Below are 25,603 nucleotides of genomic sequence, written 5' to 3' on the forward strand. Positions count from 1 at the left end.
AATGTGTACAGCATGGTAATATTGCATGGCTTGTGACCCCTGCACTGGAATCCTGCTGAGCATGTGGCAAAGTGAGTGTCCCACAGTGTTACCCAGGAATAACACGCTGTCCTGGTCACTTTGGGTTCTGTTTTTCCAGGTTTGTGTTTCAAGTCATGGAGATAATTGGAAAACTGCAGCTGCACAGTATGGAGCGTGCTGTGTAAGCAGAGGTCTGAACACTGTCTGCAGAGACATCTAGATACCAGGGTGTGTGTAAGAAAAACTGCTTAATTATGGACACAATAGCAAACACATCTGCAGGGAAACACAGAATTCACTGCAAGGAGGTGTCACTGGGATGTAATCTACATACATTAATTGCTAGGTAATATTTTTACATTATGCAAATAGCTAAACAAAATACCAACATGCTATAGCCTCTTAACAAGGAGCTAAAGGCTAGGACACCTCATAAAAATTCTGACAAACACCATTTAAAAGCGATTATGCCTCTGTTCTATAATTTTTAACATCTTTTGTATTATTAGGAAAATTTCAAAGGAACTGCAGTTTTTGTTCTCTGATCTCTACTTTTCAGGAGCATGCATGTAGCTGTCTGCTTGGCTAATCTAAAATGCATGAGAGCTGTGATTATTCAGATAAGCTGATACATATGCTGACTTTCAAAACTTTGAGTGATAAGCTATTTGATTTTCTGTATTTTCCTTTTTCTTTTCAGTATTCTCCTCTGAAACACTAATCTTCACTACGCTTATATCCCAACCACAGACATTTTATGTGCTAGCAGACACAGCTCCTCTGGCACTAGGCAGCATTTCCACCAGTTTAAGCTTCTGGATGCCTCTCAAATATCACTCGAGCAACATATGGAAATCATACTACAACTAGTTATATTTTTTGGATATGATTTTTTAAAGAAAATTTGTTCTGTTTGAAACTTGGGGTGAGGGGAGATACGGAAAACAGATTATAATAAAAAAGACACTTCTGAAAAAAAACCTGTATGATCTGACTTCTAAGCTCCCCTATTCTAATTCAGCAACTACTTTTTTTACATGCAGCAAAGCCTTTTATTGGTTATTTCTTGTTCTTTAATGACTTCACTACAGGGTTGCATGGGTCGATAGGAATGCCTTCTCCAAAATCCATTAACATGGTTCTTGATTGAATGCAGTCCAGGCATGTTAATCACCATTATTCTTCAAGAATGTCTGACCTCTCAAGTTTTCTATATGTGAATTTCATGTCTGAGAATCAATGCACTCCTTATTGATACACAGGACTGAGTACCTTGCTGGAAATCATGGTATGCTTAGTTTAAAAATCTGCTATAGCAAATATGATAAAATTAAAGAGATTTCTTTAATGCTGTGAAAGACTTATAAACTGAAATCAAAATTATAGTATCATCTGTGCATTTCTTATCTAGATAGTACAATTCAAAGAAATTTGAATTATTTGTCTCTTCTTTTACTCCAACACATGCATATTAAAGAGAAACTTTTTTTGATGTGATTGCATCAGGAGAAAACATGTATCATGATTGATGCCAGTGGGGTTTGACAAATAGCAACTCTATAGAAATTATACAAAAATTTCCTTCCATATTTCCTCTCAACTGTTCTGCCACTTTGATGAAATGGTAATCTCTCTAATCCATTTCTCCAGCTAGAAAAGCTGTTTCAGAAACATACCCTTCCCTGCAGTTATTACCATGATGGAACATTTATTATCCAGCAAATGAGGCATCACACTCTCTGATAATTCTCCTAAAAAAAAATCTTGGGGATAGTTGCCTTCCATTGTGCATATCAATGATCAATTAAAATGTGAAAAAAAGAGTTGTATATTCTGCACAAGGCAGGATACAGACTGTTTTACTGATCAATATCCAGTGCAGAAATATATTAAATCTTGTGTGTACAAATTCCTGCCTTGTGCTGAGGGGTGGTTGGACACCCTACTCATCCCCTAAACCAGCAAGGCTGTAGAATGTGGAGTTGTGAATTATTGTTTTCACATACAAAAGCCCTGGTCAATTTTGCCTTGAAAAATATGTCTGTAGTGCACTAAATGATTGTGGCTTTTGGGCCTGTGTATTCCTGGGCTGTTAGGGAGGAGTGAGAAACACAGCTGTAAAAAAATGTGCTACCAAAAACCGATCAACCAAACAAAGAAACCCTTCCAAAATTTATCCCTGCAAAAATCACCAGTGAACCTTGCACAAAGCAAAGCTAGTCCCTGCTTAACTATTTGCTTTATTTTACAGAAAGGTAAATCACAAGGACTAAATTCACACAGGAGCTCTAAACCAACCATACTACTTTAATAATAATATTTTTTGTTCGGTCACTTATATTTTTGTTTACTCAGCTTAAAACATGCAAGTGAAGGTAAAGGTATTCACAAGAGTTAATTTTAATGTTAGGGGATTTTATGTATGAAAAAAAAGAAAAGTGTTTTTTACAAAATGGTCTAAGAGTAATGTCAGAAAATATTTGCTGAGTGATATAGGTTGTTTGTCTGTCTTCAATCACTTTTTATTTTATGTGTACACACATACATATATATGTGTGTACCTTTTATATGCAAATACATTGAAGTATAGAGCAGGTACTGTTTGTTAACTTTGACCAATTTCTTCATTGGTTTCTTTAAAGTATTCTGTGATTTTTGCCCTCTGCAAGTAGTTTCAGAAATGTTTTTGTGGCACTATGTAACCAAAAGCTCACTGAATTACTGTTCTGTCTAAGAGAGGTTTTCAAACACAGTTGAATATTACCTTGAAAATGCAATTTTTGAATAGTAATGATTCTTAAAAATCTTTTTTGTGGATTCTCTTCCTTCCTATGTCTGATCTTTAAAAATAAATTTCAATTATATGGCCCATTACAAAGCCATAATTGCATAATGAGAAAATTTAGGTTATTCATTTTTTAACATTTACTGTTGCATTTTCTTTTATTAAACTAAAACAAAATAGACTTTTTTTTGCTTTTTTCTGTAGCTGAAGCAGTAGGTGACATGATGCTGTTTGTGTTTTGCCCACTTGCAGGTTGCTGTTTGAACATTTGTGCACCACCTCTTCAGCCGCCACATTAGGAACCCCCCCGCATTTCATTCTTGCACACATGTAATGATTTTACAGAATTTGAAAGAATGTACCATGGATGGAAACAAGACATGTTCGTGAAGAAATGTTTTATTCAACAAAACTTGCCCAACTTGAGCATTTTCCAGGTAAAGGATCTGCCTTTTTTTTTCTTTCCTTTTTTTAATTGTTATTTGTTTGCTTAAACACTGTGGAGTAAGTGACCTAAGAAAAGCTGCTGAGTCAAAAATGCTTTCTCCTACAGTCATTTTTGAGAAGGGAACAATACCTAAAATAGTAACCTGCTTGGAATCAAACCTACCTGATAATGCCACGAATATGTGAATATTTTTTTCTTACATAGTAGAAAAAAAGTCCCAACCCAATGATCTCAAATCCAAATAGTTACCATAGTAACTCATGTTATGGTATATTATTTATGGACATATTGCAACATAGTATTCATAATGTGTTACTTTTTTCAGACCTTATGCTTCTGGTTGTTCAGGTAACATTTGCATAGCTGAGTGAAAATGCCAGATCTTTTCACTTGTAGCAAGCTAACATTTCTCTATACTATCAAAAAGTGCAGAATGATGTATTTTGAGGCCACTAGAAAAAAATCATAGGTTTTTAAAATTATATTTAGATAATCAGTGTAATAGAGCAAAGCTGTTCTTTGTGTGTAATAGATCAGTGATGCTAATTTCTTTTTTTATCACTGCCATGTTTTATGGGGTGAGGGGCAGGGGGGAAACACAACAAGTAGTAAATTCCTGATTTGCTGATGGAAGGGAATGACACTTCATTAGAAATTCAACTGAAACTGCTGAAAGGAAAGCAAACAGAAGCATCACATGACTGGCTCTACCATAGTTTTTCATAAATGCTTTTTAATAATGTTACTTGTAGGAGCAGAGAATATAAGAAAATAAAGATAGTGTAGAAAGTAATCTCACCCCTAAGGAGTTGCAGCTGGGTCAATTATCAAAGATTAGGAACAGGATTTTAACAGGCCACAGCTGTAACCAGTGAGAAGAAGATGCTGTAGAAGAGTGGGGTGGCTGGGTGAGAAGGGAATGGGAGTCAGCTGGCTGCTTTGTGAAGAAGAAAGAGTCAGTGCTCTGAGGAGCTACCCACGGGAAACACCAAGAAGGTATGGAACTTTTGTGATAAGGAGACAGCAGTATGGAGGCACTACAATATGATGACAACAGTTACTTATGATGTGAACACATACATTAGTCTCTAAAAGGTAGACTAATTTGTTAAGCTTGTGTTGATGAAATTTCAAAGTAATTTTATTTTTCCAGGATTATCTTCAGATATTTATATACTAAAATAAGTACCTATGATCTTGGTAAAAGTAATGTTCCCTTCCTTCTGCTTACATTTTGAGGCACAAAGAGCAGCTGGATACACTACTGCTAAGGAATAGTAATTAAACTTGGTCATCTGCCTTTGCCATTCCCAGCCAGGGCCCAGAGTAGGTGCTCTGTCTTTCTCTGCTCTCTTCCTTTTTATACAAATACTGTCTTTAAAAAAATCAATCTAGATATTGCTAAGAATGTCTGCAAAGGAATGCCATTGACTCCAAGGGAACAATGTGGGAATCTGCACATCCAGGTCACTCTGAAATGCTTTGTCTTTGAAGATGATCTCATGTGTGCACCAAATTGAATATTTGGATATAAATATTTAGACACTTGAGTTGATTAAGTTTACTTAACACCCAAGTATTTTTACTTGTTATCTAATTTCCATGCTATACAGAACAAATTTTTTGAAATTAGGTGTTCCTGCCAGCAAGTGCCACTCCTTCCCAGACAGGAGCTCAGCTATCAGTTGCTATTCCTTTTTCTGCTTGTCATTTTCATCATTTGGCACCTGTAACTATTTTGAACACAATTTATGTCATTTAGACAGGAAGTATGTGACACCCAAGTGCCACAAATCATGCATATGCATCATTGCTGGCACAAATTTACATCTGTAATTATCTATACTTGCAAACTGTCATTGTTATGAAGCCTTGTTGGGGACTGGCTGAAGAACATGACATACTTCACTCATCCTCTACACGCAAATTACGTCCTGTTCCATATTTTTTTTCTGTTTGAAAAGTTATTAAAATGTTTAAAAATCAAAATTAGTTAACAATTGACATGGATGAAAGAAGTATTCTGTGTGAGGAGTATTTTTCAGCTCCTCTCTGCACTGCATTTTATTTCAACTGTGAATGGACTTTTCAGAAAAGATAATAATATTTTATTGAGAACAGTCCTTTTCCATTATTACTCTGACTGTGCAATTATCCCACTAATGAGCAAAAAAAGGGTGTCCCCCTATATAGATTTATTTTTACCACCAATATTTACATGGATTCTGGTACATCCTGTTGGTAAATATTCTCATAATTCCTGGTTTGCATTGGAAAAGAAAGCAATAATCACTCTAGTATAAAGTGTCCAAATCTGGTGGTTGTGGTTGCACAGATCTGAGATTTTCCTGCTGTGCTTATTTTTTATAGGAAGACAGTAAGTTCACTCAGCGATAGGGAGGTATTTTTGTCCATTCACTGTCTGATTATTGATGCAGTTTCTCTGCTACAAACTCTGTTAATTTCTGTGAGAGAAGGGAAAACTACTTCATGTGTAATCCACAATTATTTTGTTAAATTGTCACTATGTAATAATTCAGTTGTAAAATACTTGTAAGTTGTAAGTATGGTCTCCTCACAATGGCAACATATTTTTTTCAATCAAAAATGCTGATTAAATAAATCCAGTTGGATTTGGATGTTGTTTATACCATTGGAACTGTGATCTGAGAGCTCATGAACATGTCACAGGCTTTCAGTCTAAGTATTTTGAAACACTCAACTAGGATCCTTGAAGGGAAATTTTTGTAGTGCCTCTCTGCTGTTTGTATCATTACTTTCTGTAGTGCTTGCTCTTCCTCCTCCAATTCCAGTCTTTGAAGTGCTGTGTCTCTGTAGCCAGCTGATAGAGTTCATAGTCATTTTGAGGTTGGGAGTATCTGCATTTATTTGGAATATATAGCTGGCAATGAAGACTCTTAACAGCCATTTCAGAGCTGTTTGAGAACTGGCTGTTGCCAACTGGTGTCGTTTTCTCATGTGCTGATGGGTGCTACTTATTTTTAACACCACTATTTTCTAAATGATAAGAGCAGAAGAAAGAGTTGGTGAGGGTAAACATCACTGTCTTTGAAATTTTGTATTAATAGAATATTAAATGTTAAGGAAGGAAAGGCTGAGGGAAGGATTAAAAGGGGCAAAAAAAGGAACAAATAAAATAATTGAGTTGAAAGGAAATTTAATTGCTCACTGGCTTATAATATCAGTGCTTCTCCTTCTCCAAAAAGAGAAAACATAAAATGAAACACTGGCTTTACAGTTGCATAAATGGAAATAAAGGCCATAAAGAAGACATAAATTAAATCAATATTTTAACTGTACCTAGGTATCTCTTTCCAGCTGACTTCTGACACCAGATGTTGGCCTGTGCATTCCCAAATCAGCCATCTGCCAAGACCTGTTTTTCAAGCTGGTTAACTTTTGTGTCTTTAAGCCATCGATAGGGCTACATTTTGAGAGGTAGAGTTTGGTTGGGGTTTTTTTGGTATAATAATTCTGTTTCTTGTAGTTACCAATGTTTCAGTCTGCATGCAAAATTGCTGAGTTTCACTGGCAGGAGTGTTTTTACTCCTCACCACAAGAGGAGTTCTAGCCCAATGGGAAATTGGAGAAGCCTTTGCAGAGTTTGTAGAGATCTTCCAAGTGACTCTTTGCAACTGTCGTTTTGTTGTGTTAAAAGAGCTCTCATGCAAAAAAAAAAAAGCTGCAGAAAATGTTTAAGAAAGCACATTAATTTTCAAATCAAACTTTGTAGAAATGCTTAGCAGCTGGTGTACAATCTGAAAAAGGTTTTCTTTTATTAGAAACAAAAAATGTTGGCATTCCCACTGCTGCCAGAAAAGGTTATGCCAATATGAAGCAAAGAGAAGGAAGGAAAGAAGATTAACAAGTTTTCCAGCTTTCCATTTCTACATAATAATGTGACTTGAAGAAAAATAAAACTAATGTTCATTATATAAAGGGAAATAGCTTTTGCATTTTGGTTTGTCTAGTTCCAAAACAGATTGGAAGATTTTTGCTCTTGTGAGGGAGCTTCTTGTTGTATTTTGGAAAATTGATCTGTTAATTGAAGTCAAGTAGCTGAATGCTGGCCTTTTTAGGTTTGGGAGAGCAGGACACAACAAACAAACCAAAACCCCTGACCTTGAAGGTTCAAAGTTTAACTTCCATTTTAATAATTTGTGTGGTTCTGCATTTGTGGTCATCCTGACATGTTTGGTAGATAAACACCAGTAGAGCTTCATTGACCTCAGCTTTGACACCTATGAAGCTGTTACAAGATCTAAAATTTGGAATTGCAACAGGAAGCATGCCAGTAAAAACTGTGCCTTTTAAAGTCTAAATATGCAGATATATGTTTGATTTCATTTTCTAATTTCTTATATAGCCTCATTTTCCTCTGAGTTAATCAATCTCATTAGCCTTGTCACACAGTTACTTATGTCAGCTGATTACAAACCACCACAAACACAAATAATGGAAAAAGTTCCACTATTCTTGGGGCTAATTTATAGTTACATAGGGAGCTTCTTTGTTTTCCCTTTGTTTCCCTACATACAAAGACATCCAGCCTTGCAGCCTGGGGATGCTAAACATGCTGCACTGCAAGGGCTAGGGGAGAGAGAAGAGGATGAGGGGGAGCTGTGAGCCTGACTGGCTTTATTCCAGGGAGACTGTGATCAGTAGTGGAGAGAAAGGAAGGACATCCTTCCTATAGGGTTGTCAGGCTCTTTCTGTGCTTTAGATCAGGTAGGATTACTCAAACTCCTGCTTAGTGTTATGTGGTCTCAGGACCCACAACTGAACCCTTAAGGTTCAATTTTATCTGCATGTCTTGTGAAGATTTACTTGAATTGCTACCTCTATTTTAATTTTGCTCCAGACCTGTTTTTTAGTTCCAGCTACCTTCCACTCTGTTGTCAATTACTTTGTAGTTAGATTTGGACCCAATCAGTTCAAATAGCAATGCCTTCACTTAGTCACTTAGATCCAATTTAGCTACCTAGAGAAGTGACTATTAACATTAATCACTTAACTAATCAGCACCTTTTCAGAATGACTGAGTAGAGACGGAAGATAGAATGTTTCTTCCTGAAGGCAGATGAGTTAGAATTTTTTGGCCAAGCAGATAAAATCCTAACATTACATTGTCTTCATTGGTTGCTCTGTTAAGTGAGATGGTAGATGAAATTCTGTGACCTTTTAAAAACGGGCAATTACAGTTGCTGAGAAATTAGCACACATGAAATCTGGGTAGAATTGCATAACTGAAGTTGTATGAATGATTTAACATTGATACTACCATTGCCCTGCACATACATTTAGCACAGATTAAATTTACTGTAGATATTGTAGGTTTTACAAATCTGCATCTTAATCTGAATGTCTTCTGTATTGTACTTTTAGTAGATAAAATGAAGTGTCAGGTTAAATAAAGCAGGAAAATATTTATTCTAAGCTGTTGATGACAGCATCAACAATGTATTAGGAGCCAGTCCCAGGAAGCACTGACTTCTGTCTCATCTACTTTAATGTGAATCTGAAATAAGCCATCTAAAGGTAAGGGATATGTTAATAGAGTTAAGTCAGTGTAAAATTGGCATGAAAAGAGGATGAAGATGTAATATTGAGCCATTGGTTCAGAACAAGATACAGACCCTGTTAAATGTAAAAATTCTCGTGACTGATGCATGGCATCTGTTTCCAGATGTAAGTTGCTCCTCTGGTCCTTTTTAAACCATCCATTGGGACATCCTTGTATTTTGTCTATCTCGAATATCTGTGTCAGGGAACTGAAAATATTTGGGTGCTATAAATTCACAAGAGCTGGTATTGGGAGTTATCCCAGGAGTTCTGAAAGATTGTTTAAACTTATCATGATGTTCTTAGTATGGGTAAGGATATTTCTTTAGTCAACTATGCCTGGTAACTTAATATGACTGCTCTATTTTCTTCTGCATGACGTGGCGTGGAAAAGTGTGAAATATTTCAGGTTGTGCTGCATGGATATAGAATGTCACAAAATTGGCAAATGCATATCAATATAGTATGACATGAATTATTAGAATTTTAATGCAAGAAAGCACAAACTTCTGCATATCCAACTTCATCATCTGTGCTGTTTGATCCTGGCTATCTCAAAATGACTCTGGATATATGCCTGGACAAGTCACAGAAGTTAAACCCCCATTGCAAGGCACTGCCTTCCTGAGGACCCTCCTGCTGCAGAATAGTCCCATGTACCTCCTCTGTACTTATGCCTGGCTGTAGGTTGTCCTCGCCTCTAGCTGCTAGCCCGGGGTTTGCAGGGAGGCTGAGACTGTTTGTACCCCCTGTAGCCCTGCAGGAAGGCTACAGGTGGAATCCACTTTCTTCACTTCACCTTCAAATGGCTCCTGTAGCTTCCCTGGAAGTGCAGCCCAAATTGAGATCTTAATATAGCACCTATGTGCAGTTGTTAAGAGGGCAGGGCTATATATCCAGGCTTCTGTTTGACATTTCTATAGCCTGATGTGAAATGTGCTGCTTGCTGTAATTGGCTGATAAGTGAGGAAGGTAGAAAGTGGTCTGGCTTGACTGCTACAAAACACTTCATGATTATGTTGCATAGCTCACCTCTTTGTTTCCTGTATCACTGCATCATGATTATGATTCTAATTAGTTTATTTTAATCACGATCAATACACCAAGGAGAAGCGTCAGACAGCTAATATGATTTATTACATATTCCAAGAGCATTTGTCTCATATTTGGCATTTCTGCTATCTGTCTCCAGAATGCCCCTGCCTGCTTGACAGCAGCCTGTCAGTGCTGCTATGATTGCTCTATGCAGTGACTTTAACTGCCAGCTTTTCCTGCAGCCTGGGAGAGTGATCGATCAGCACTACAATCACAGCTACACAGAATATTTTAACACTTGCCTATGGCCCTGCCAATTATGAAAAGATGGAGTATCAATGCACGTTGCAATCTGGTGCTGTAGCACTTCAGCATCAAACAGAAGACAAAAAGTAAACAGTGGTGACTGCCTTTATGAGTATCTTTCTCTTTTGAAGCTTTTTTTGCTTATAACTGATGTTTTACACATAGCTCTGGAAGAAGATCAAGAGCTGTCTTTGTAACATTAAGGATTCTTGGAGGTACTGTTAGTACTGAAGTAGTGGTAAAGAAATGCAGTGATGCTAAAGATTTTCATAAACTGTCTTTCAAACCTGTGAAAGCAAAGGTCAGGTGAGGTGGTGGGTTATTATTATTAATGAATATAGGAGCAAGGGGAGATATTAAGGTTTCCTTCAAAACATACAATATTTTACAGCTGAGTTTCAAGGCATCTTCTTTTCCTGAACCTCTAGTATGGGTGACTTGACCCTGGTTTTATTGATTAAACTTTTATTCTTCCCCAATGAATAATTTAAATTATGAGCTGTAGTCTGGCATGATTAGCAGGATCGTAGGAGAGATTTTAAAGTAATACACTGTATCACTGTATGCTTCTCCTCTTGCATTGGATTCCTCTGCATCACTGTGCTCTGGGCTGAAAACTTTATATGCAACTTAGTAACTTGATTACCAGTTCTCTTCGGTGACAGGCTTAATAACAGATTTTTACTCTTTGATACAGGAGGAGGGTTACAGAGCTGGTTTTGGTTCCCTGATTCTCCTGTCAGTCTCCAGCCTTGCTGAGTTTCTAATCTGCTCCCATAGTTCAGCTGACCTAACACAGGTGATTTAGCTGTGCTGCAGTAAAGCATCCCCTGACCACTACTCTTCCCTGAATGCAACATGTGTCAGTCCTGTTGGATGGGGAGAAAGGCATGGCCTGTTTGCCTCAAACACTATTGCAGTAAGTTGTGCTTTATCACAAGGAATTTTATATAGAGGGCATAGGAAAACTCAATAACATGTAAATTTGTAATTTCATAAAACTACGCAGCACAAAAGGCCAAGATTTGGACTGTGAAGAGTTATTTTAATGTTGCACATAATGGTCATTATACTCTCACTAATGTTTTCTATCGTCAGGTGCTCTTCCAGGTCCCACTGATATACCAGAGTATTAGTGTGTGAGACCTGAAAACAAGTGTGGCTCAATGTAGTGACTGCTTGAATATATTGTATAGAAGAGATGTGCAGGTGGCACTGAAAAACAATCTCAGATTGTAAATGGTATTCAGAGAGATGACTTTTAAAATGTTAAAGGAAAAAAAAAAGAATGACAGCAACAACAAAAGAAAAAACACAAAGCACTTCCCTTCTACTAAGCCAGAAACTGCAGCAAAACTTGGGAAAAGGGCCAAAAATAATTATACCAGTTCCCCAGGAAACAGGTATTCTTAATTACAGAGCTGTATTAGCTGGCTAATAATCCCCATGGTGAAGTTGTACACAGGAAATTGCCTGTTGCAGTTGCCAGGCTGCTGCTGCAAAGTCTGTTGTGCCCCTGCACCAAAGTGCCCAGAACCTCAATGCCTTGGGCTTTCACTTTAATATTTTTCAGATTCTCTGCTGCCTGGCATTTAACTCTGAAACTTCATATTAGGTATTAGTAGGTTCTCTTAAAGGGCTGTCAGTGAAAATCATATATCTTTCCCTGCAGAGAATCAAGGACAACTGTTACCCAAAAAGCATAAACGATGAAAAGAGAAGGGGGCAAGCCAGGGGGTTGAGATTTCATGGCCTGGAGCTGTAATTGGACAATTGAAAGCAATATGTAGATGAATAAAACTTACATAAGTGTAAAACCTTGTGACTGGGATTCATCTTGGATTCAAGCTGGGTGTAGCCCTGGGCAGGGTCTTGTGCTGCCCAGGATGTATCCCTTTAAGGCCTTTCAGTAAATCCCTATTTTGTCCATTTAGCTCTGTCCCAGATCAGCCTTTCTAGGCATCAGCCTCAGTTTACATGCTGTTGCCAAAACATTCCTTGGGGTCCTGAAAGCAGCCAGGGCTTCCCTGTCCCTTTCCATGTCCCCTTTTATAAAGTGCCTTGATGTGGCAGGGCTGACCTGCTGTTCTCAGGACAGGGACATCCCTGCGTGGTGCTCCCAGTCCCTGTGCAGATGTGGAGCAGGAAGTGGAGCTGCCAGGGGTTACAGGGCAATGGAGCACGTTTCTGCAGGTCATGGCATGTGTGCACAGGCACTCAGGCCGTGGAGCATGGAGCACAGCCTGCTGCCTCAGGTGTCCTTGGTTTCCCAGCCACAAGCAGGAGAAATAATTTCTTGGATGCTGAGTGTTGTTAGTAGAGGGAGCACTGCCATATCTTATTCTTTATTTCAAATGATGACTACATTTGGGTTGTTTATTTACATATGTATTACAGTCTCTGCCCTATTACAAATTCTGTATTTCTTAAATAGTTTATAGAATATATCCTTTAAACAAATTTTTGATTTTTTTACTAGACTGTTTTTCTAACGTAATAGAAGTACATATTTAATAAAAGTATATATTTAATGAAAATATAGTACTTTTTTCCTGCAAGCTGTTTAATGTATAGGCATATTTCACCCACTAGAACTTGTCACTTTCCATATGGATTCAGTCTTAACTCAATCTGAAACCACATTTTGTTAAATATTTTTTGGCATTTTTAAAATTAGTTGTTATGAAATAAAATCTGCCATAGCAGCAAACTCATTTCAAAGGACAGTTATGAGGGTAATGCAAATCCTAAAATGTTAGAATTGATCTGAAGATGGCATCAGACAATATGCTTCAATGAAGTCTTCCCTGGAAACATGACATGTTTTAAAGAGGAATTGTACCATACTAAAGTTAAGATAGGACAATCCTACCTCTGTCCATCTATAATTTTGGAGCCTAGAAAAACCAAAGGAATGGCATTTTCATGTCTGCTCACCTTCATATCACCTAGAGTATCACAGTATTCCATTTGCAGGGTTGTTACTTCGGAACAGATTTCAGAGAATGACATGCATCCATATTTTCATCAAATTGTTGGTCTAATATAAAATCAATTGTGATCTCGGAGGCTTTTATTTGTATTCACTGGAGGATTAGATACCCTTGCCAGGTATTCTGGTGTGTGTATGTGGGGAAGGGGATTATCCCTGAAGTGGGTCACAATCCCAGCTGCTGCTGGGCATGAGGAGTGCAGCACTGAGGAGCTCCAAGGTTGTGGTTTTCCAGGAGTGTTTTTCTGGCCACGTTGTTGCTGCTGATCCTTCAAAGAATGTTTAGCAGTGCCTGTCAGCTCAGTATTTCTACAAGTTGCTGTTTGCAGTACTAAGGTCTTATCATAAATCTGTTCTGATATCTCAGGTTTAGTGGCTTAAAACTTTCTGACAATCATCCTTCAGTAATTTTCATAGAAGAGTCTCCATCCTAAATTTCAGAGCAGGTTAATCCCACATCTGTGTTGTGCTGGATAAGTTTTACACAGCTATGAACTTGTAACAATGCACATGTTATTGTATTTTCCTATGCCTTGGCAGACCTATAGGGCAATTTATTAACCATCTAGGGAAATAGCAGGAGAAGTTCTTTCATTTGGCACCTGGAGGCTGTGAATTGGTGTTCATTTTTTTCAATGATCTGCAGTCACTGAGAAAATACTTAAAGAATAGAAAATAAAGTACCATGCAAAGATAAAAATGTGATTTATGGATTGAATTTGAACTTGTGATATTAGTTGTTATGTATCTATAGATTTTTTAAAAATCTTTTGTGTTATAATAGGCTATAATATATAAGTGCATTTGTACATTGAAGCTGTAAAAAAGAAATTGATCTCTTCTTAAAATGATTTGCTAGTATTTTAATATATCTACATTCATTTAGGCCATAGAAAAGACAAAGAAACAAATTCTGTGCTGCTCTTAAATTATTTTAGTATATGAAGCTGAAGATCCAAATGCAGCTCTCAAATGCAAGATGTTGGAAGATTTTACAAGGACCAACATGAAATTGGACATATAATTATAACTTCATCTCTAATCAACTCTATCTTTTTTCTTATGTATTTGATAATTTGAATGCAAAACAAAAAATTCTTGGATTATAGAAATGAAATTGAAATTAAGGCAGTTAAATTTAAAGGATGAGTGTTAATAACTAAAATAACTGCTTATTTTAAAGGAGGAAATTGTTTCTGGTGTAATGCTTAGATATATTTATGGTAAAGACAGCACTTCCTAATTTGAATGCTCAGTGCTAAAAACTGAGCAATGCATGTGGGTTCCTGTTGTGCCTGGAGACTTGTACCCCTTTCACTGCACTTGTGAACTTCTGCTGGTGTCATCTGGGTTTGATAATCCTTCTCCACTTTAGACAATGTTAATTTGCATTAATTTCTCTGCCTTTTTTTCCTTCATGTTCGTCACTTCCTGCAAGGAACAAGTAGATTTTTTGTGGATTTTGAGGTAGAAATGACAAATTTGCATTGTTCTGCATTTGAAGTGTAATTTTATATTGCTGTTTTACATTTTGTGGGGTTTTTTTTTTAGTATTAATTCCATTCAGAAAAGTTGTGGATCCAATACAAAGTTTGTTTCACCTGAAATCTGTCACCTAAGACTGTTTTCAGTCATCCTCAAATAGTAGATTAAAGGTCTGGAGTTAGTTTGGGCATTCTTTCTGGTTTTGTTTCATAGAATACAGGCCTTTTGTCTTGGCATAGTTGGCTGGTTTTTTTCTTTCCCCTGTAAAATAATAGAAAAGAATAACAGAATAGTTCTTCTGTGAATAATTATTGTATTTAGATGGAAATGTTCTCTGACGTAGTTTTTAGTATAAAGGATTTTTAACATTTTTAAAAGTCTAGCTTTTTAAATTAAAAAGTCAGGGTGTACTGAATGCTTTTTTAATAATGAAACCTTTTTTTTTTAAATCTAGGGAGAAAAGATATATCAATATTGTACCACTTTTTTGGGCCATGTGTGCATGGAAAGTGATTGCATCAGAAGTCAACCTGATTAAGTGATGAAAATAGAGGAGGGGGGGAGGGATCTTGTTTTATTGTTTCACTACAACAGTTTAATTTCCCAAGCTACTAAAAGGTGGGGGGTGGGCCTGGGTTCTAATGTAACTTTCTGTCTGTGATAACTTTGCACTTCAGTGTGAGAAAGGGATACATGTTCATGCATTGCTGGGGTGAGTTACTGAAACCCTTCTCTACATTCCCACCCGTTTGCTGTGGCTCCTGCAGGCTCAGAAGGCTGGCACGAGTTAGCGAGTCTCAGTTCTGAGGCACAGGAGACTGTAGATTTTAACTTTCTTGTAGGGCATTATTCATTTGGGAAAAGACTTTAAGGGATTATTCTTGTGGGAGTTTTCTGGCCAAATTGTTTCAGCAGGCTGGAGGCTTTTGCAAAACTGATGATGCCCTTTGGGAATGTTTCAGCATTGTTCGTATCTTGCCTTGAGAAATAAAGAGGACAAGCATAAGGGGAGACAGTGACTTCAGAGTTTTCTTCTGTGACTGTTAAACCTTCTGTGAACATTTCAGGAAGATTTGGACCCCAATCACAGAGTATCCCCTTCAAGAGCAATTGTGCAAATTTGCTTCATCGTCTGAGAGATTAGTTGCTAGGTCTGGTTCCCATGAGCTGTGCAACCCTACTGCACGAGACTCCTTCCTCTTCTTTGCTTTACTTCCCTTCCTGTAAAATCCAAATAGGAACAGCCTATATATATAAGATCAGTAAGGAAAGCTCTCACTCCTTAAATTAAGATTTGTAGTGCTCTGATAAAGGACAAGCCATTGTAATGTGCTGATATTTAAGTAAATGTAAAGAATATCATTAGAGGAAAACAGTAAATGTAGAATTGCAGAGTCAAGCATAAGCATCATCAAAATAGGAAACTGTGATTTGGGATTAGTGCGCTTGGAAGTCATGATCAATTTTTGTGGTCCTCTCTGTTGTTCTGCCTAAATATTTCTAAAGGGAATGGATGATGAGCTTAAGTATTTTTGAGTGTGTACCATAAAGAAAATGAGGAGGCCCGTGGCAGGGATTGTTGTCTTGGCCAATTATGTGAGAAAATGTTCATAATATGCTCCAGAAATCTCAGCAATATAATTCCTTGTTTTCCGTGTTGCTTAGGTATTGGTGGAGCTTTCTAAATATTAGCATATTTCCTGTCACACAGGGCTCAGTATTGTCTTTGGAAGAAAGAAAAGCTCTTATCTTTTCAATAGCATAAGCAGATTCATGTTTATCCAAATTCAGGATGTAGATGTTTTTTGTAATTAGATTTAAAGTGCACTCTTAGTGAATGATTTTTTTTTAGCTACAAATGCCCACAAGGAATTGTGCCTGAGTGGTATCATGTCTCATATCACTTTTGTGGAGCAAGGAAGACAGACCCACAAACAGCTATGGAGCCAGAAATGACTGTGGCCCCATGGTTTTTGAACCATCTTTAGCTGGTAGATAATTTTGATAACTGCTGCTAATAATAACTTTGGTAGGGTTGAAAGTCCTAAAATCAAATCTAAACAGAGTTCTTCCTTTCCACAGTTGCAAGTAAGAAAAATACTGAATGCATTACTAAATTCAAATGTTTTATTACCTTAAGTTGTATCCTCACAGTGGGGTAAATCAAATTTCATTACCGTTCAGAAATCTATGTGTAAGCTGCATGTGAACAAAGTGGTTAGCAATCATTCTCTTTATGGTAAGAGAGGGACACAGATAATTTGTATTCATGTTATCAAGACCATTTTCAGGGTTTTACTCAAAGCAGTAGCAAGGAGTGTGCCTGCTGCCTGTTGTGTAAAGCTCTAATATGCTTTCTTATGGTCACTTGTTTTGATTGAAGAGGAATTGCTAGAGCTGAGAGGACAAAATGAATGCTATTACAGGGAGTGTTACAGGCACAGAGACAAGAACAAAACTTAGTGAGCCTCAGGACGTGAGGGCTGCCTATTACCTCTGCAGAGTGCAGTGAGCATCCATGAGAGCCATTTATAAATGTGTGCCTGCGTGGGGCTCTGGTGGCACCCTCTGATGATGAGTTAATTGAACAGTGTCAGCCAGGGCACTCCTGGCCCTGGAAGAGACTGACGGGATGACGGCAGCAGTCACTACTTCATTACTTAGAAACAAAATCAGAGATTCTTCATTTTAAAGGCAGGAGCTGCCAAGCAGTTTAAGAGCAAACGATTTAATGTGTGGGGGAGGATGAGGTGAGGAGCTTTTATGTGTGAAGAGCTTCACTTAACCCTGTGGCAGCATTCCACTCTTGATCTGTCTGTGGCATTCTAGCAGACAGGCCAGCCCTACTGTTTTAATTCTGGTCTTTGATTCTCACCAGTCAAATCTATTTTAATTGTTTAACTAATTTCATTTTCCTCAAGTAAGTCTGTTTTGCCCATGACAGTAATTGGCAAGATATCTCCTTGTCTTTATCTTGACCCACAAGGTTTTTCATCTCATTTTCTCCCTGTCCTACCAAGAAGGGGGGGAGTGATAGAGAGATTGGGTGGCCATGTGGCAGCTGGAGAAGGTCAGCAGTCCATCCTTTACATTGGGGCTGCCTCAGTCATGCCAGTGCTGTTATTCAATGTTCCATTTTCTCAATTCCTTTACCAAGATCTGTGTGTGAGCATAAGGGGTAACAAATAGAACTGCCAGATGCTTTATTGCTTGAAAATTCTGCTTTCTTCAGTGATCATCTTATGAATGGGATTTATTTCCAGTGTTGGCTGTGTTTTTTTCCCTACTCTTTGCAACCCTGTCCCCCACACCGTCCACCAGAAAAAAAGAAATAAAAAATGTTAAGAAGTGTCACCGCTTTGTTCTCTAGGATGATTTGGGATTTCTGTCTCTATTTTCACTTGTAGATTGAGTCACTGACTAAGGAGTATTTTCCATAGTTACTGCTTCTCAGAGGAGGATTGTTGTCTAAGAAAAGTAAGAATCACACTTACTACAAGGTTCATAAGTAAATTTCACCCTCTCACACACATCCCTGAATTAGTGCCTTTTAGATAGAACTCAATATTTCTGATGTTACAGGTATTTAATCTCTTTGGTGACAACAGTTGGTCCTCTACAGGACATTTCAGTGAGCATACATGCTGGGAAGTGCTGGTAAGGTGAAGAACATCCTGTCAGGTGTGGAATGGGTACTGCCCCACCTGATACCTGGCTGCTCAGCCCCTCCATCTCAGATGTACCCGTACCCATGAGGGAAAAATGTCTCCCTGACAAATGTCTCTATCACAGAAGCCGGTTTATCTGTGAGGAAAGGTCTCAACAACAGGCTGGGATACAGGGAACAGGGCATGGGCAGCAGCCCACAGCCCCTCCTGAATGCCAGCAGGTGCAGACTGTCCCTATCTAGCCTGTCAGGGATCCCAGTTCTGTCTCTGTGCTCCTTTGAACTACTGTCAGCTTTTATTGTGTGTAAGCACAATAACTGGAAGAGAGGTCATAGTATACTTTAACATTTTTAATGAAAGAGAACATAGCATGTGCAGACTGTAGTCATGGCAGTAGATTTGGCACTGATGTCAATGTAAGTAAAAAACTGAGGACAAAGTGGTTTTAAGTGTTCAATGAAATAAACTGTAAGAAATTTTCAGAAGCAGTGTCCCATAATTCCAGTAAATAAATGGAAGGTCTGATTTCCAGACATCCTACGTCCCCGGTAGCAGAGATATTTTACATATTTTACTATTTATTTCACTGTTTTCACACATGCTAAATTCTTCTGAAAATACAGTTAAATGGTCTTTGGAGCAACCTCTATAATCTATAGATGGCGAAATAGGAAATTTCTAGACTGCAAGTTTGAAAATACTGCTATTACTATCATTTTCAGCAGTGGTGACTGTCAGTATTCAATCTTGGCTTCCTCCAGCTGGCCAATAATAGTTGAGTTTCTTATCAGCTTTTCCATTTTTATAACTTATTGGATTTGGATGTATGTTTAAGATTACATGTGAATTTTTCCATTTTACCTTGCATTCAAGAAGCCATGCAATTTTTGTTACTTGTCCAGTTTTTTAGGGATTGTTCATTGAATTAGACTTTAGGAAATTACAGCTCATGTAATGACAAAAGAATGGCATAATTCAAATCAGTAGCAGCATGAGAGATTTTGAAAAACAGTTTTAACTCCCAAATCTGGTGGTTGCTGCTGGTGATTTTTGCTTGCTGGTTCATTTATTTATTTAAGATTAGATTTAATTTTAGATTTGAGGCCCAGATCCAAATGATTCCTTCCTTAGCAGCCCCAAAACGTTTAGTCTGAAGAGGGTGAGGTATAATAAGAACAAACTTCTAGTGCTATTTGCTTAGATTGCATTTCTGTCATCTGCCACTTACCAGATTTTGTATCGGAATTTACACTGTCTAATTTAATTTAATGAGTGGTTTTGGTGAGGCCTGGAAGAGAGGAGTTATCCAAGTTTCTTTAAGAAACTCATGCACTATTTCTCCCTCTGCTTCCTTTGCTTTTTATAGGAAATAATTTCAAATACTTAATGTCTTGCTATGTGAATGTCTTTCCAGACCTTGGATTATTTTTGGAGCTTCTTCAGTCTTTTAATAACCTTTCTTAGATAAAATGAGTGGAACAGTGTTTGAAGAAACAAAATCAGTGATGTATGAAGAGATATGCATGTTTTCATATTACATTCTGTCCTACCCTTGATTTCTTTACCTGTTGAGAGAAACTCTCACTGAGCTGACCACAATGATAATTCCATCCCTTTCTAGTAGTGTTTTTGTGATAAGAGAATTGTAATTTGTGTAACATAGATTTAAATTTTTCTCCCAATTTGCATTTCTGGACTTGCAGCTTTCACTTCCATTTCCATTGTGTAGTCTCTTCCTGGAAAATGAAGGCTCTATGATATTTCTCAAGATTACAGAGATGAAGTCAAAACACTTTGTAGACATTAGGTCAGGCAGGAGAGCTGGCCAGATTGCAGAGTTTCCAGCCAGCCCTTTCATCAGCAGCACTGACAGACTAACGAGTTGCTGTGCAGCTCCTCCCAGATTTTCAGGCTGTTTTGATCCTCTGAACGTTTCCTTTCAGAGACTCAGTGTTGCAAGTTCCACACCCCCAGGATGCCCAGGTTGTCTGTCCCAGCTCAGGCTGAGCTGACAGCTCCTTTAGGGACCTGCACCTCATGTTGCCGTACAGGAGTGTGGCTGACACTGCCCACCAACACTTCACCTTACAGCATGTCCAGCAAGCAATGCTCCAGCACCAGGAACTCACTCCTCTTTCCTCAGCCATCTCCACAGTAAACTGCTGACAGCTTTCTGAAAGATACTTTGAAGTAAAAGAAATCAGACATTTCAAAGTGATAAACAACTGGCCCTTTGAGAAAAGCAGGTCTTCAGCATCACTGTTGCACACATCTTCAGCTGGAGGGAGGATGTGCCAAATGGACATGCTGTCATTGGCTGCTTTGGGTCCAGGGTAAAAAACTATTGTCAGGAAGTTTAAATCAATGCTTGTGATGCTCTTGGTAGTTTTGTAAGGAAATTTCTTTTTTCTTGGTTAATGAAAACTGGCTTTCTCATTAAGCCAGTTTCACAGGTTTCTTGGAAGCTTCAGTCTAGAAGCTCACATGGTTCTGTTTCATGTTGTGTTTCATGCCCTGAGAAATATAAAGTTACAGTTTTATTTGTTGTACCTTTCTTGTTTGTGATATGCCAGTTACTTTGTTTCTCTTAATCAGCCTTGTTCACTAGGCTCACATGTAAAACTTTCTTTCATATGTCAATATTGACATGTATATATCACACTTAATTCCATAATTGTATGGATTATTTGCACAATTTTTAAAAACTAGAACACAGTATTCATTGCTTCCCAGTCACAGCTTGCTATAGGTGTTTATTGAATTTTGAAGTTACTCTGCCCATATGAGGAGATGATGAAGGAACATCTTGCTTTTAATGAAAAAGAGAATTGCACAAAAGATTTTGGAAGGCAAAGGACTGCTGAATCTCTTGAGACATAATTCACAGGATAGGGCTCTCAACAGAATGACAGTGAGGAAAAGGTTGGCTTAGGGTATGAGTAATATTTGAGAGCCTTATGGGAATAAATGAAAAAATCTTTAAATACTTGTGAATAAATATTCTCAGGGGTTTCTTGTTATTGCAAAGGTATTTTATGTATTTTTTTTTGTGTAAAAGCCTGTGATATTTCTGAAAAACAGCCATTGAGGGAGGGAACGTGATGGGGAGTAATGTACAAAAAAAAAGAGCAACTGGATCAGTGTCTGATTTCTCTCTTGCTAAGGCAGGAAGGTATCGTAGAAATGCACCAGTCCCAGCAGAATTGTAAAAATATGTCCAAAATAGTCAAATATTCCTCAGAGTTATTTGATGCTTATCTTGAATCCTAGAACTATAGACTCTATGTAGAATTTGTAGTTTTCAAATGACTGGGATAATGTGGAAAGTTATGTACATTTTTGAGGAAAATACTGGCATTCTTGGTGGCATTTTGATCCCAGGAATGGAATTATTTATTTAAGGAAATTATTTTTGGCCTCCTTTCTCTTTGCTTTGACTTTTTGCTGTCAAGTTACAAAATTCAGCATGGTACATCATGCAGGCAGCAATGGTTGATATAACAATGAAGAAACCTATTCAATATATTTAATTGGGTGCCAATTCAAGGAAACCAGAGAAAATTGCTGTACAACTGCTGTGTAAGCTGGCTGGTTCTAAACAAGCTTTAGGTGAATGTAATTAACATCACTGCCATGTTTTTTGTGATTGATTATTTTATAAGGCTGTGAACTAGAAAAATAAAAATAAAAGAAACATTCTACTTTATTTCATATTACCTCAAAAATCAGGTCCAACAGTTTACAAGTCAAATAGGTGTATGACTAGGCCTTATTATCCTCCACACATCTCATATTTTGATTGATTTGACTTTTTGGAGATAAATGTCTTGTGTCACATGTATAGCAAAAAGCATAACACAATATAATGCAATTTCATCAAGGATCTTTTGTAATTGCTTATCACACATAGCAGTGCATGATAGATAGAAACAATAAAAATAAATGAAAAATATTCAAGCAAGCAATGTTAGTTTCTGAAATGTTGATTTTTTTTTTTTTTCCAATATGTCCAGGTCTGAACACTCAGGAAACATCAATCTCTTCAGGAATGCATTAGGAACTGTGGGATAGAATTGATAAAGAGCTTACTTTCCACAGATTTCAAATCAATAGTGGGGACTTTATGGAAGGCAACTGCTGGCTGCTGCATGTGGTGTAAGGTACACGTCTGAGTGCCTGGAGCAAGGTCATCATATTTATCAAGTCAATTCTTTTCATTTTGGTTGTTTTGTTGAGACAGTGTTAGGAGAGCATTTCAAAGCATCTCTTTAAATTAGTGAGACTACATTATCTGAAAATGGTATAGTTTAAGAATCAGTAAGTTATAAAAACTAATTTAAAGAAATTTATCAGAATAGTTTATAAGAATTTAGAGATTTTGTTTCAGAACCAAACTCCAACTGTACTGCTGAATAGCTGTTTGATATGTGCTCGGATGTGGTTGGACTGCAGTAAGCCTTCATTCATTTGCAAAACTAAAGCTATACAAATATAATTTTAAAATGTGCCTGTTATCCCTTTGTAACCTGGGCTTCCTAGTAGCAGTGGTTCACAAAATACTGTTCCGTACAGATGAACAACCAGCCCCCCACTTTCTGCAGTCTGTGGTAACAGAGACCCTCAAATAAACTGAATTGGTTTTGGTTACTATACTTTCATCTCATCTTGTCCCACCTAGTGCTTGCCTTTCCCTTTAGAACCACGAAATACCTGGGAGAATCTTAAAATGGAGAAACAGGTGCTGAAAACTGAAGTGGCTTTTCACACTCCTGTGAAGCTCTGTCCCTTATCACTGTACCATGAAGGCTGCAAAGCACCTTCAGCCATCTCTAGTCCACCACCCTGCACAAAGCAGGTCCAAGCTTTGTCCAGGCAGGCTTCTGCCAGATAGGAGCTGCTCTGCCTACGAGATGTGTTCCCAGAATGTGCCATCCTCTTTGTGAAAATGTTTGCTTCTAAATCAAGATTTCCTGTGTTGTACCTGATTTCTGTTGTCAGTCATCCTAGTCATGTGTATTTCTGTTCTTCTGTGGCCCTTGACTGTATTGAGGCAATTAATTCTCTTACTATCTCCTCCTTTGCTGTCATTTAGCTCAGCTTTGGAGTCTTCCATTAGCAATAAGAAAAATGTATTTTGTCTTTAAAAACTATTAGTACCTCCAGCACTTGAAACATATTCGTTGTACTGACAGATATTTAATATCACACGCCATTCAAAATGGCAAAGCTGTTACCAATTCTGATTCCAAGATGCAGGGTAATATTTAACAAATTTTCAGTGTAAGTGACAACTCCAGACAATATTCTATATGGCAGCCTAATATACAGACCCCTTGTGACTGTTTGTAGCAATACATTTTTTTATAGTTTTTTGGCAATTTTATTTTACTCCTTTTTCTAGCATTGTAAGATATCTGGCTTTCTGTCATGTTAAGGTTTACTTAATGTTGTCTATTCATGGGGCATGTGAATTTCTAATTTGGTGATCTTCTCTATGGCTTCCAATTCCTGTAGACATTCTCAGCGCTAATATGTGGTGTTCCTAAATCAGTGACTAGAGGGAACCATGTTTACCTGGCCCCTTTCCTTGTGCCTTATATCCTGGGGCATAAGGGCTCAGGGATGTAATTTGACATCTGTTTATAATTTTGGTTATAAATACAAGAGAGCTTGTTATGTTCTCTCAGGCCTCCAAGTTTTCTGTAAGTAAGGATAAGTGCAAAGTGATGGGTGTTCCACTAGGATTGCCAACTGCTAGATCTTAACAGAACCACAGCTAAGGTCGTAACTAATTCATATTAGCTACAGCTTCATTCAGCTGAGGATTTGTGCTCATGGACAATATTTTTAATTGGTTGCTGAATGACTTGTGGGAAAGTCCCATTTTCTTCCATTTCTGGTGCAATGTAGTTATTCTCTAACCAAAAAAGCACAGGCTCCTTTATTCCTTTGGAGACTCTGCTTGTTCAAGGCTGGTGACAGCTTTTCATCTTTGGGATTTTGCTGTTTGGATTTTTAAAAATTGTTTGCTTGCTTTGTGAATCATGTATTTGAAACATGGGATCATTTTGATTGTATAAAGTTAAATAAAATGGACTGTTTAGAACCCTAGCACCTAGATTCTCCTTTTGGTTTTTTTTGACCATTTGCATTCTGTGAGCAGATCTGGTTTTTCTTTTTTTTTTTTTTTTCTCTGCTGTTTCCATTGCTCTTGTGAATTCTGCTGCTTTGGGCCATGTTAAATTTGCTTTTGCCAGGAATCATCTTTGGAATCTCTCATTATTAACAGGGCATTCATTCTCTCAGTATGTCCTCTAGGACATTTCTAAATGGGCAATATTCTGTTAGTCTGTTAGGCTGTCACATACACAGTTGTAGTATTGTCATATTGCTTTTTCCTATAATGAAATATTTTTACAATGTGTTTGGTTTGATATGTTACTCTTTCACAATTATTTGTACATCTTCTGAGGTTTTATCTCCTGCTTTCTGAGACTGCTACAAACTACTTAAGACAGAGTAAGTTTAACCCTTTATATATTTAGGAGAGTTATGTGTTTTCTGTAATCTTGTATGTGAAAAAAATTGGCCCAGGTTTTCTATATATTGCTGCCCTTTCCTGCATTGAACTGTTCATTTTTCCTACAAATTATCATTCTTTTTTTTTTTTTGGTTTTGTTAGTATTTATATTAAAGAAACCTTTAGTTTAAAAAAGCAAGCTGTACTTACATCAATGAAAAAACTCTTGCTCTATTTCAGCAATATGAAAACACAATAGAGGAAAAACCACTGTGTAATTAAACAGTAAAGAGATGAAAATGCAGAATTGCTACATCATGTCTTGCTTTTAGTTCATTTCCTGAGATGCTATCTGTTAACTATCTGGAATAGTTTATTCTGGGCACCACAGGGTTGTTGTCCAGTGTGCTTTTGAAGGATGTATGCTTAAAATAATTTTTTAAATGATCATTTTCCATCATTAATTGTAATTTGAAAGAGTAAACATATAATTGATTTGGTTTTGAAATTATTGCTCTTGTAGATAATTTGATAGTTTGTGTGGATTTTATATGTCTTTTTTTTCAGCATAAGCCAGAAACTTGCCCTGTAGGAATTGTATGTCTATTTTCTCTTCTGGAAAAGCCATTTAGGTAAATTTCAGCTTTTTTGAAGCAGTTGATGTTCTCTTTGCACGCTGAGTACCACACATCACATTGCTTGAAGCTATGAATGTCCATAGTTTTATTTTATAGGGCAGTATCGGGCATGAGCTGTGGGA

General features: G+C 37.4%; 1 long non-coding RNA gene across 1 annotated transcript in view; it reads left to right on the top strand.

The window, feature by feature from the left end:
• The window catches only part of LOC132077073 (uncharacterized), a 33,371-nt gene extending 9,006 nt beyond the window's left edge, over nt 1–24,365 (top strand). The window contains exons 3-4 of the long non-coding RNA XR_009418993.1: nt 3,059–3,243; nt 22,337–24,365. This is a non-coding gene — a long non-coding RNA (uncharacterized LOC132077073). The remainder of the gene's footprint in view (nt 1–3,058; nt 3,244–22,336) is intronic.
• The last annotated feature ends 1,238 nt before the right edge of the window (nt 24,366–25,603 follow it).

The sequence above is a fragment of the Ammospiza nelsoni genome, chromosome 9 (assembly GCF_027579445.1).
Source record: "Ammospiza nelsoni isolate bAmmNel1 chromosome 9, bAmmNel1.pri, whole genome shotgun sequence".
Lineage (NCBI taxonomy): Eukaryota > Metazoa > Chordata > Aves > Passeriformes > Passerellidae > Ammospiza > Ammospiza nelsoni.